The sequence below is a fragment of the Salminus brasiliensis genome, chromosome 2, assembly GCF_030463535.1.
Source record: "Salminus brasiliensis chromosome 2, fSalBra1.hap2, whole genome shotgun sequence".
NCBI lineage: Eukaryota > Metazoa > Chordata > Actinopteri > Characiformes > Bryconidae > Salminus > Salminus brasiliensis.
In genome coordinates, this window is record NC_132879.1 from 52627215 (window position 1) to 52636499 (window position 9285).

A 9285-nucleotide genomic window follows, 5' to 3' on the forward strand; every position below is an offset into this window, starting at 1 on the left:
CAGTGAAACACGTTTGTAAGTCGCTCTGGGTAAGAGCGTCTGCTGAATGCTTTAAATGAATGATAAGGGTGGGGATAAAGGCAGCAGCATATCAAAGTTCCTTGATTGGCATACTGTGAATCAATGTGGACCAATAGAAATGCTCCAAAATGACTTGAAATAGGCCTATACAGAAAGTTAAGAAGGTTTTTCCCTCTCCTGTAAAGTTGATAAAATTGATTGGTAAAATCAGTCCAGATATTTGAATGCTGTGCTTGCGCAAGATCAATTAGCATCAAGAGTGTTAGTAAGGTCAGGTTGGATGATGATCACCACCCTACCTAATCTCTATCTTCCCAACTTGTCCCAAAAGTATTGGATGAAGCACAAACCATCATTCAAGAGAACACTGTTCCACTACTTTACTGCTCAATGGGGGTGGGGGGCTTTATACCCCATCTAGCCCATGCCTGGCATTAGGCATGGTGCCAGTAGGTTGATGTTATCAGCACTAGAGATTCCTATTATATTGGTAATACTTCTCTACAGGGACATATATGCACATCTGTGTCAGCAACGAGTGCAACATAAAGTAGCTAAATGCATAAATTAGAATGGGTGTCCACAAACATTGAATCTAAGGGAAGGAAAAGCTGTGAAAATCAAGACCAAAGAACATGTTAAGGAAACTGTATATTAGGTTATAGAGTGTTTGGATATCCCAGCGAGCTCCAGTGAATCAACTGTGATAAAACGAAGCTGCATCTCACCACCCAGACACTGTCTAGACTAGGCCGTACCTCAAAATTAAGCAGAAGAGCAATAAGGAAACTTATGAAGGAAGCCACAGAGAGACCAACGATGACTTTGAAGAAGCTACAGAGTTCAGTAGATGAGACTGGAGTAAAGGTATCTGACCTGTCTCCTGTCTGGAGAAGGTAAAAACATGTCAAGGCACATCTGGAGTTTGCCAGAAATGTCTGTGGTGAGGTGATAAAATGTGGTATTCTGGCCAAAATGGCCAAAAAACACTGAGGTGGGAGCATCATGTTCTCTGGATGTTTTTCTTTAGTGGGGACTGGGCATCTTCTTAAAATTAAAGAATGTATGGAGGGTGCAAAATACAGGGAGATATTTTAGAGGGTTCATGGCAGTTGGTGTAGCCAGGTCCAGGGTCTACCCCTAAGGGCTGATGTTAGCATCATATTATTAATTTTTCTAGTTAGACCAGAATGTGTTGTAGTCAGTGTAAATATTATGCCTCGTTTATAATGAAATCTAGGTTTTGCCATGTCTTATAACAGGATATGCTTGTTTTAAGAAAAAAATTGTGTCTGTCTTAAAAAGAAAACAGATTTTTTGCAAATCTGGGTTAAAAAGAAACTTACTGACTGAAAAAGGAGGGGGTTTTCCCCAGGGAAGATTTTAGAATATGCCACAGTGAAACAGAAAGGCCTTAGGCGATATGTCAAAACCATCTCACTGCGACAGTTCCGTGTCACACTAAAGTGAGTGAAAGCACACTCATTGCACTTTCCCCTTCTTTGGCTCAGTAATGAGGCTGAGCTCGTGACCAAGAACTTGACTCCTGAATTTCTCAAGAATTTCGGCCTACCACACTTCATCAGACTGCTGCGTATGTAGTTAGTGATCTGAATCTGACCGTGTTGCTCTTTCCGTTGGTACGCTCTGTGTGAAGCATTGAAGAAAGGAAGCTGGCTTTGAATTTGTTTCCTCTTCTAATGTGTTCTGTAAAATCTGATGTGTTCCATAAGCAGTTTGTAGGCTTTGAAGTGTGCTAGTAAATTGCATTTGCCTGCATGTCAAGTTAAAGGAAAGCTATTAGAAACCAAAGTTAGATCTGAAGAGGAATGCATGCTGTGGTTTCTACTGTTAAAGTCTTTAATAACTGAACAAGATCAATGAAATCAAACTTTTAGTATCATTGGTAGAAGAAAATTCTAAATATACATATATTTAATAATATCTCTACAACTGCATTGTCAGTCTTTCTTAAAAAGATTTATTTCTCAGCCAACTCTTAGATTTACTTGTTTAAAAAATGCTGATTATTTTGTTCAGGCTGTTATTAGAACTTAAAAACTTAATAAATAACCTAAAAATGTTAAGATAACTACAACATTCCTGTTCAGCAAATGCCAATTTTTGTGTTTATTGAACAAAAAATATTCTACTTGCTAAACAGGTAATCCTAACATCACTGACACAATGACATTGTTAATGAAAAAGGTCAAGATTCAAGAAGGCAACAGGATGCATTCGAATTTTTTTTAATTGCCCATATTACACTTACGCTGTTCAGCTAATGTTAATTGTTTCCTCAATAGTATGTATCAACAAAAAGTTTAACTTGGTATATTAACCAAATACATATTTTGCATTGTACCAGCTAGACTATAAGCCCAGAGAAATGCACTTAATTAACTAACACAACTGTAATTAATTAACATTAACGGTCTGCCAAAATAGTACATTAGGCCCAGAGCCAGTGGGAAAGTTTCCGGAACTGCATGTGAGAGTTCATCCTGGTGGGCATAACTCTCACCATCAATGTGTTGTCGTTTCTCCAGGGCTGCCTTCTCTTGGGTGTCCAAAAATCTTTGACATGTTTAACTGACTGTTCTCAGTGTTAAATGTTCAGAATATGGAATACAGAGTGTGACTGTGTTCCTTCTTCTCTTGCCACAGAACTAATCTATCAGTGTTTATAAAAGTTATGGATATGGATTTGCTATGGATTTTTTTTTGTCATTTTGCTTGTTTGATAGTAGTAAGCTAGAAAACAAGAGCAATATTTCATAAATAGTGCCAATTATGTTTATGCCTGACCTGATGATCTGACCTTTTCATATCTTATTCAATGTTACTGTAATTATAATATTCATTTTAATTGTGTCATACATGCAGCTGAATTAGAAGTTGTATCATGTACACCTTCAGAAAGTAAAGCTGTACATACAAATAGACAGACATTTCCAGGACACTGTAAAAAATGTCCATCAGTTGTGAACCAAACCATGACAGTAAAAGTGGAATACAGTTCTGTAACAGTAAAATGCCATAAATACATATGCCAGCCACAGCACTCACAGTTTTACTCTGCAACATAAAAATACATACAGAAATATTCAGCAATATTTAGGGAATAGACAACATTTGTGGCTGTTTTGCATTTATGTTTGCATGTTTGCAAAAATATATACGAATACATTACACCTAAAAAACAAATCCAAACTAAACTGATGAATTTCTCACATGTTGATGTTCCTACGGTATATCAAAGTTAGCTATGCTGTATTAATAAAAATACAGTGAGTTTGAGTGTGCAACTGTTTGAAGTAAAACCCCTTTCCCATTGGCTCCTTGTGTCATCTATTTGCACATTGGATGTGTCCCCACCCCCTTCATTCACCATCAATGTGTAGGTATTCCCCACTGGCTACCACATTGGTTGTATGTGTGCCTTGTGTGGTGTTAGGGTTGAAAGTTACAGCAAACTATAGCTGCTTGGGTTTTACTGTATGTTTTATGGGTTTTTTTTAAATGTAGAGAAAAATGTTTTCTTTCCAAGCTGTGATTTATAAAACAGTTATTTTTCAATCATTTTCAAATATGAAGCCCTATCCATTCTTGTAAGGGGAGGAGTGAGGGATGCATTTGAGAAAAAAAATGAAAAAAGGCCAGAGAAGAAAATATCATTTCAGCATAAATTTAAAAGAAATCTGGAAGTCACACATACACACACACACACACACACACACACACACATTCACAGACACACACCACAACCCTCTCTCTCACCATGAGGCTCCAGTCAGGCCGCTGTAACTCTGCGTAATTAAATTACTGGGGGTTTATGAGCTGCCCTCGAACCCACTGAAAAAGACCCTCCATAAACAGGGATACCGCCCCTTTCATCTAGCTCTGCTCTCTGGAATATTCTAGCCTGGGGCTTTAGCCTGAGTCTCGCGCGCAGAGCCTACTGCCTGACTCTCTTTAAGTCCTCCACACCCAGGGTCAAAGCCAGAGGCCACTGGAAAACCCAAACAATCGTGCAAAAGAACTGTACGCTGTCAGGAAAAGGGTGCTGCTCCAGCACATTTTTGTCCCCCAAGATACAATCAATGGAAGAGTACCCTCAAAGCGCAACAAGGTCCTTAAGGTCAAATTCTGTCAGTTTTAAGGTCACTGCAAAGTGGGAATTTGTACCTTTTTAACAACTTTTTTTTTTTGATGAACCCCAAAGGAAAAAAATAGGACATTGCAACTGACATAATTACAGATAAATACAGTACAATTAATTTGATTGCATTTTAATTTAAGTGTATTTTGTATTTTTCTACATTGAAAAGTACAGCTTAATAGTTTTCTGAGAGTGTGCCATGAGCTGTGCAGTACTATACTGATGTAATGTGAGATGGTGTATCACAGAACGGTCCAGCTTAATGTTTAAGGCATTAGGCAGCATAATCACAACCATTTCAAGTAACTGCTTTCTGTGAGGGAATGTTTAGAGGCATTAAACGCTTCGGACGTCTGGCTCCCGTCACCACCACTCACAGAACAAATCTGACTCAGTAAGGTTCTCTTGAAGGAAACACATATCACATCATAATAGTCTAAATGACCTTGTGTAAAAGACGATGCAAAAACCTTTGGCTAGTAACTTTTTGGCTATTATTATTATTAACAACAGGATTTTGTCAAAGCTGTTGTTGCTTTAATTAATCAATTCTATTAATTATAATTAATTATACATTTATTTGCTTTTTAACTTTACTCTTATTACCAAATTGAGCATAAGTGCTTATCATTATGTACTGCTCTCTAAATGAGCTTGCTCAGAAAAAAAAAAACATAGTGCATCCAACAACAAAGGAAGCAAACATGGCTTGTTTGGATTAGTCAATTTGGTTGTTTTGTTCTGCTTTCTTATCTTAAAAATACAGAAAAGGGAAGTTTACAGAGTACTGTGCACATACACATAATCAGAAACCAGATTTCCACAAAGAAGATTAACCATTTTTTTATGAATCGCTTAATATTCGCACATTATTTAGTACTATAAACCTACTCTGTAGTTTCATGTACACTGTGTCTATTCATACTACTCTATGTCTATGTCCAAATGAATGCATTCAGCTACTTTAAGTTGCATCCATTGCTGACACAGATGTGCAAATGCACACACCCAAACAGCTTGTCTAGTCCCTGTTGAGAGGTACTGCCAATAGAATAGGACTATAAAGCCCCCGGGCATTAAGCTGTGGAGCAGTGGGGCTGTAATAAAGCATGTGTTTAGTGTATGTAAATAAATTAGGTGAAGTGTAGTAATGCTATGTAAGGTGATGTTACTCAAATTTACAAGTAAGAGTAGCTGCTTCTATGGTGAGTCACTGCCAGTTAATATCATAGACTTAACAATGGCCACCTTTTCCAATGGCATTAGTATTAATGGAATCTGCATTAGCACATAAGGGATCACTATAACATCTAGTAGATCTAGTAGCAAAGTAGTAGGAAGCCTTTCCTGGAAAGTAGTTTCTTCTGTGATGTCGGAAGATTATTTTGGACAATAAATGAACATGTGTCCTGATACTTTTGTCCATATACTGTATTTGAAGCCCTCAGCAAATTAAATGCAAGCAAATATTAAGCTTAACCTCTTAACAAGCCTTGGGTTCAAACTTCTATAACCAGAGAACAGCCTCACCAGTTTTTACAGAAGTCCCTGCAGTTACTGAGCAATACACCTTAGTGTGTAACAGGCGTGGAGGGGTTAAGGGGTTAAATGTGCTGTGACACTTGATATCTGGTATCTACAGTAGAATCACTGTATACAAACTATATCTTTATCTCAATCTCTCTGTTTCTTCGAGGGGTCAAATTTTATGTGAGCAGAAGTGTTTTGCCCGGCTCCAGGCCCATGGACAGAGACTTCCTGTTGTTGTTCCCTGGCAAGGAGCATCCCTGCAGGCATGGGGAAATGACAGTTATATGACCTGTTTTTGTTTTGTTTGAATTATGCTGTTTTTTTTCTTCCCTTCACCAGGAATTTCTTCTCTGCTCTCTCTCTCTCTCTCTCTCTCTCTCTCTCTCTCTGTCTCTCTCTCTGTCTCTCTCTCTCTCTCTCTCTCTCTCTCTCTCTCTCTTGCTCTTGCTCTTTTCCTCTGTGCACCTTCCTCCTTTGGTTGTTTGTTTTAGTGCCCACCCCGCGCGGCCCTTTCAGCCGATGTATTCAAAGCATTCAGAGTTGGCTACGTTTGATTTTATTTTCAGAGGCTGCGTGTGACATTTTTAGTTACTTCTGGTTGTGGCATGTTTTTTTTCCATGCCTATAAATAATATGGCCGAGTCCGGACAGAAGGCCAGTTATACTGCAGTCCCGCGAGAGGGAGGGATCTGTTCCAAAATCTCTTCCAAAATGTGCTGGAAGTAAATAATATTCTGTTATTTTCATCTGACTTCTGTGTGTGTGTGTGTATTTGTGTGTGTGTGTATGTGTGTCTATTCACTATTTTGGGCCTGTACTGGACTGGATACAGTAATCTTCACTAATAGGATTAAATGAGGCCTAGTGCAAAATATATCAAAACTTCATCCAGTTCATTAATAAAGTCATTAGAATTTGCGTATTTATTCTTTACTGTTATGCCTGAAGTTGATCCACTTAATGATAATGTCATACTTCATTTAATCAACCTTTATTTTCACTCAGAAATCTCCTTTTTAGTGCAGCCAAGCATTAACAACTTCAAGGAATTCAAAATTAAATTTGAGTTGAATAAAATTAAAGTAAACAGAGAAACTACATAAATAAACTGTAAAACAGTAAACCCAGCCAAGGTAATAACAAAAGAATTTAAAATGGAAAATAAAACCAATTAATAAAGCTATTAATAAGATTTCAACATAAAGGATAAATGGACAAATATACATTTAAATATCTTTTTTAAATAAAATTATTTTAAAAGTATTTGAAGACAACAACAAAAATAACAATACTACTAATAATAATAAATAAGTAAATGAGAACAGTTATAGGCAGTCAGATGGGGGGCTATGCTGTGACATCTTTGTAGCCAACCTTACTTAAAGAAAAGCATGCAAACCAAGGGCCTTAAAAATATCTACGCAGTATAGGTATTGTATATCACCTTGGCATTCAGCCAATGAAAAGCCATATTCAGCAGCTCAGAAAGTGGTGACTTGCTCTTACAACCATCAACACTAAGACCAGACGGCTACACCAGAACTTTATTCACAAGTTCACACATAAGAGAGGGTAGTCTGGAGGGAAATGAATACACACTGATGGTGAGTGAGAGGAGAAAAGACACACCCAGTATGCAAATAGATGGTGCCAGGAGCCAATGGGAGAGGTGCTAGTATTACCCATCAAAGCTGCACTGTCCAAACATAAGGCAGACTCTAAAGGCCATCATATTTAACAGAAGCAACTCATGAAACGATCCACACGGGCTCTCTCTGTCTTTCTTCAGCTTCTACAATATGCCCCCTAATCCTGTCAGGAGCAGGAGACAGAAGGCTCCTATTGCACATGCTCACATTACAGCCTATGTTACTACTTAATTGTTTTGCCCTCAAAAGTCATGACACCTATTAGAATTTACAGTGTAGAAACTAAAAGTTTAAAATGATTAAGTGGCAAAAGTGAACTGAGATTTAGAGACTTGTAAATTACACTATTATTAATTAAATACTAGTAAATTACAGCTCACTGGTACACTGCAGCTAGGAGCAGATTTTCCCAGTTCAGTAAAAATTCTAGGAACCTGACAGGTGATCCAGTCACTAGAGCAGGTCTGATAATAATTACTGTTGTTTATAGGAATCAAATCTTTACTTACTTATCAACTCTTAACTTTGGAATTGAAGTTAATGTACAATAAATTAGAGCATATATTTAGTAATTTAGAGCATTCCCATTTGGTCTGTTCTTCCAGAATTATTAACCCAGTGTACAGAAGCGGCCACAGGGTTCAAACCATGGAGAAAAAAAATGGACAAAATTGGAGAAACATGTTTTTCATTAGACAGCAGCGATATACACTATTAATTAACTGCACTACACGTACACTTTAAAATGTACAGGTTTATTATAAACAATCTGTGAAATGTGTTTATTACTATTTGCATATAAAACTTGGATGAGATATGACTTAAAGTGGAGTGTGAGTGGGGTCTTTGGTGGGTGTATCAGGGATGTGATAAAAGATGGCATATATATATATATATATACATATATATATAGCAAATTGGATATTTGGGTGTAGAATAGATATACAGGTGTGTCACTATCTCTATATAATAATGATTTTAGGGACAGCTCCTTGTGGGCACCGCTTAGTAGTTACACCACTGGCCACTTGGTAGGCTTATTATATATAAATATATAAATATATAAATCATTTTTCATTAGTATATCTGAAGCTCCTGAAAGGCCCATTCAAAAATGTTATTTGCTTTGTGTGAAATGATCCAAAATGACAAAATGTCATTTAAAAGAGTTAAGTGTTTTCCCTCTCCTATAAAGTTGCCATTTTTGCTTTGACAAGGAGGAAATTCTTAAGAAATGACTGTCAAGTTCGTAAGATCCATGCAGTAAGCTGCTTTGTAATTTTATAGGCCTATTACCTTTATACCCCTGCTCTAGTACATTCATCGGAACACCAGGAACAGGGAAACTCACTCTACCATAAACGTCTTAGATAAGGGGTCAAGCTTTGGTAGAGCTGTAATCAACCATAGAGGAGCCGTATCCTGTTTTAGGCCACCATGTCAGAGAGATGCTGGAGGAGGGAGAACCTCATTAGAAATGACACGATGCTTTGAGAGGAACCAGCACTTTTCCCAGCGGGACGAGGCCTGCACTTTAGACTTCAAAACAGCATATTCCCAAATTCCCCCTGCTGCTGAAAGTCCAAAAGGAGCCGTCACAACCCCAGCTTTTAGTGTTCTCCAAAGGTCATGTGTACCCCTCCCCCTTTTGTCTGTGACAGGAAAAGAAGGATGAAAGCGAGCGATCATCCATCAGAGCCTTTATACCTCTGTCCATGCAAAGCAGAGCAAACATGTGTCTAAACATAGACAACAATGTGGACCCACTTAACTGTGTTGACCAACGCTGCTTCAGCCTGTCGTACTGTAGATATCAGACAGTAAAGTGATCTGTCTGACTCAGCTGTTTGTGCAGAGAGGAGAGCTTATCTCCATGTTGACGTTGGTTTTACCTTTGTCTCAGTGGTAAAATCATTTGATAGC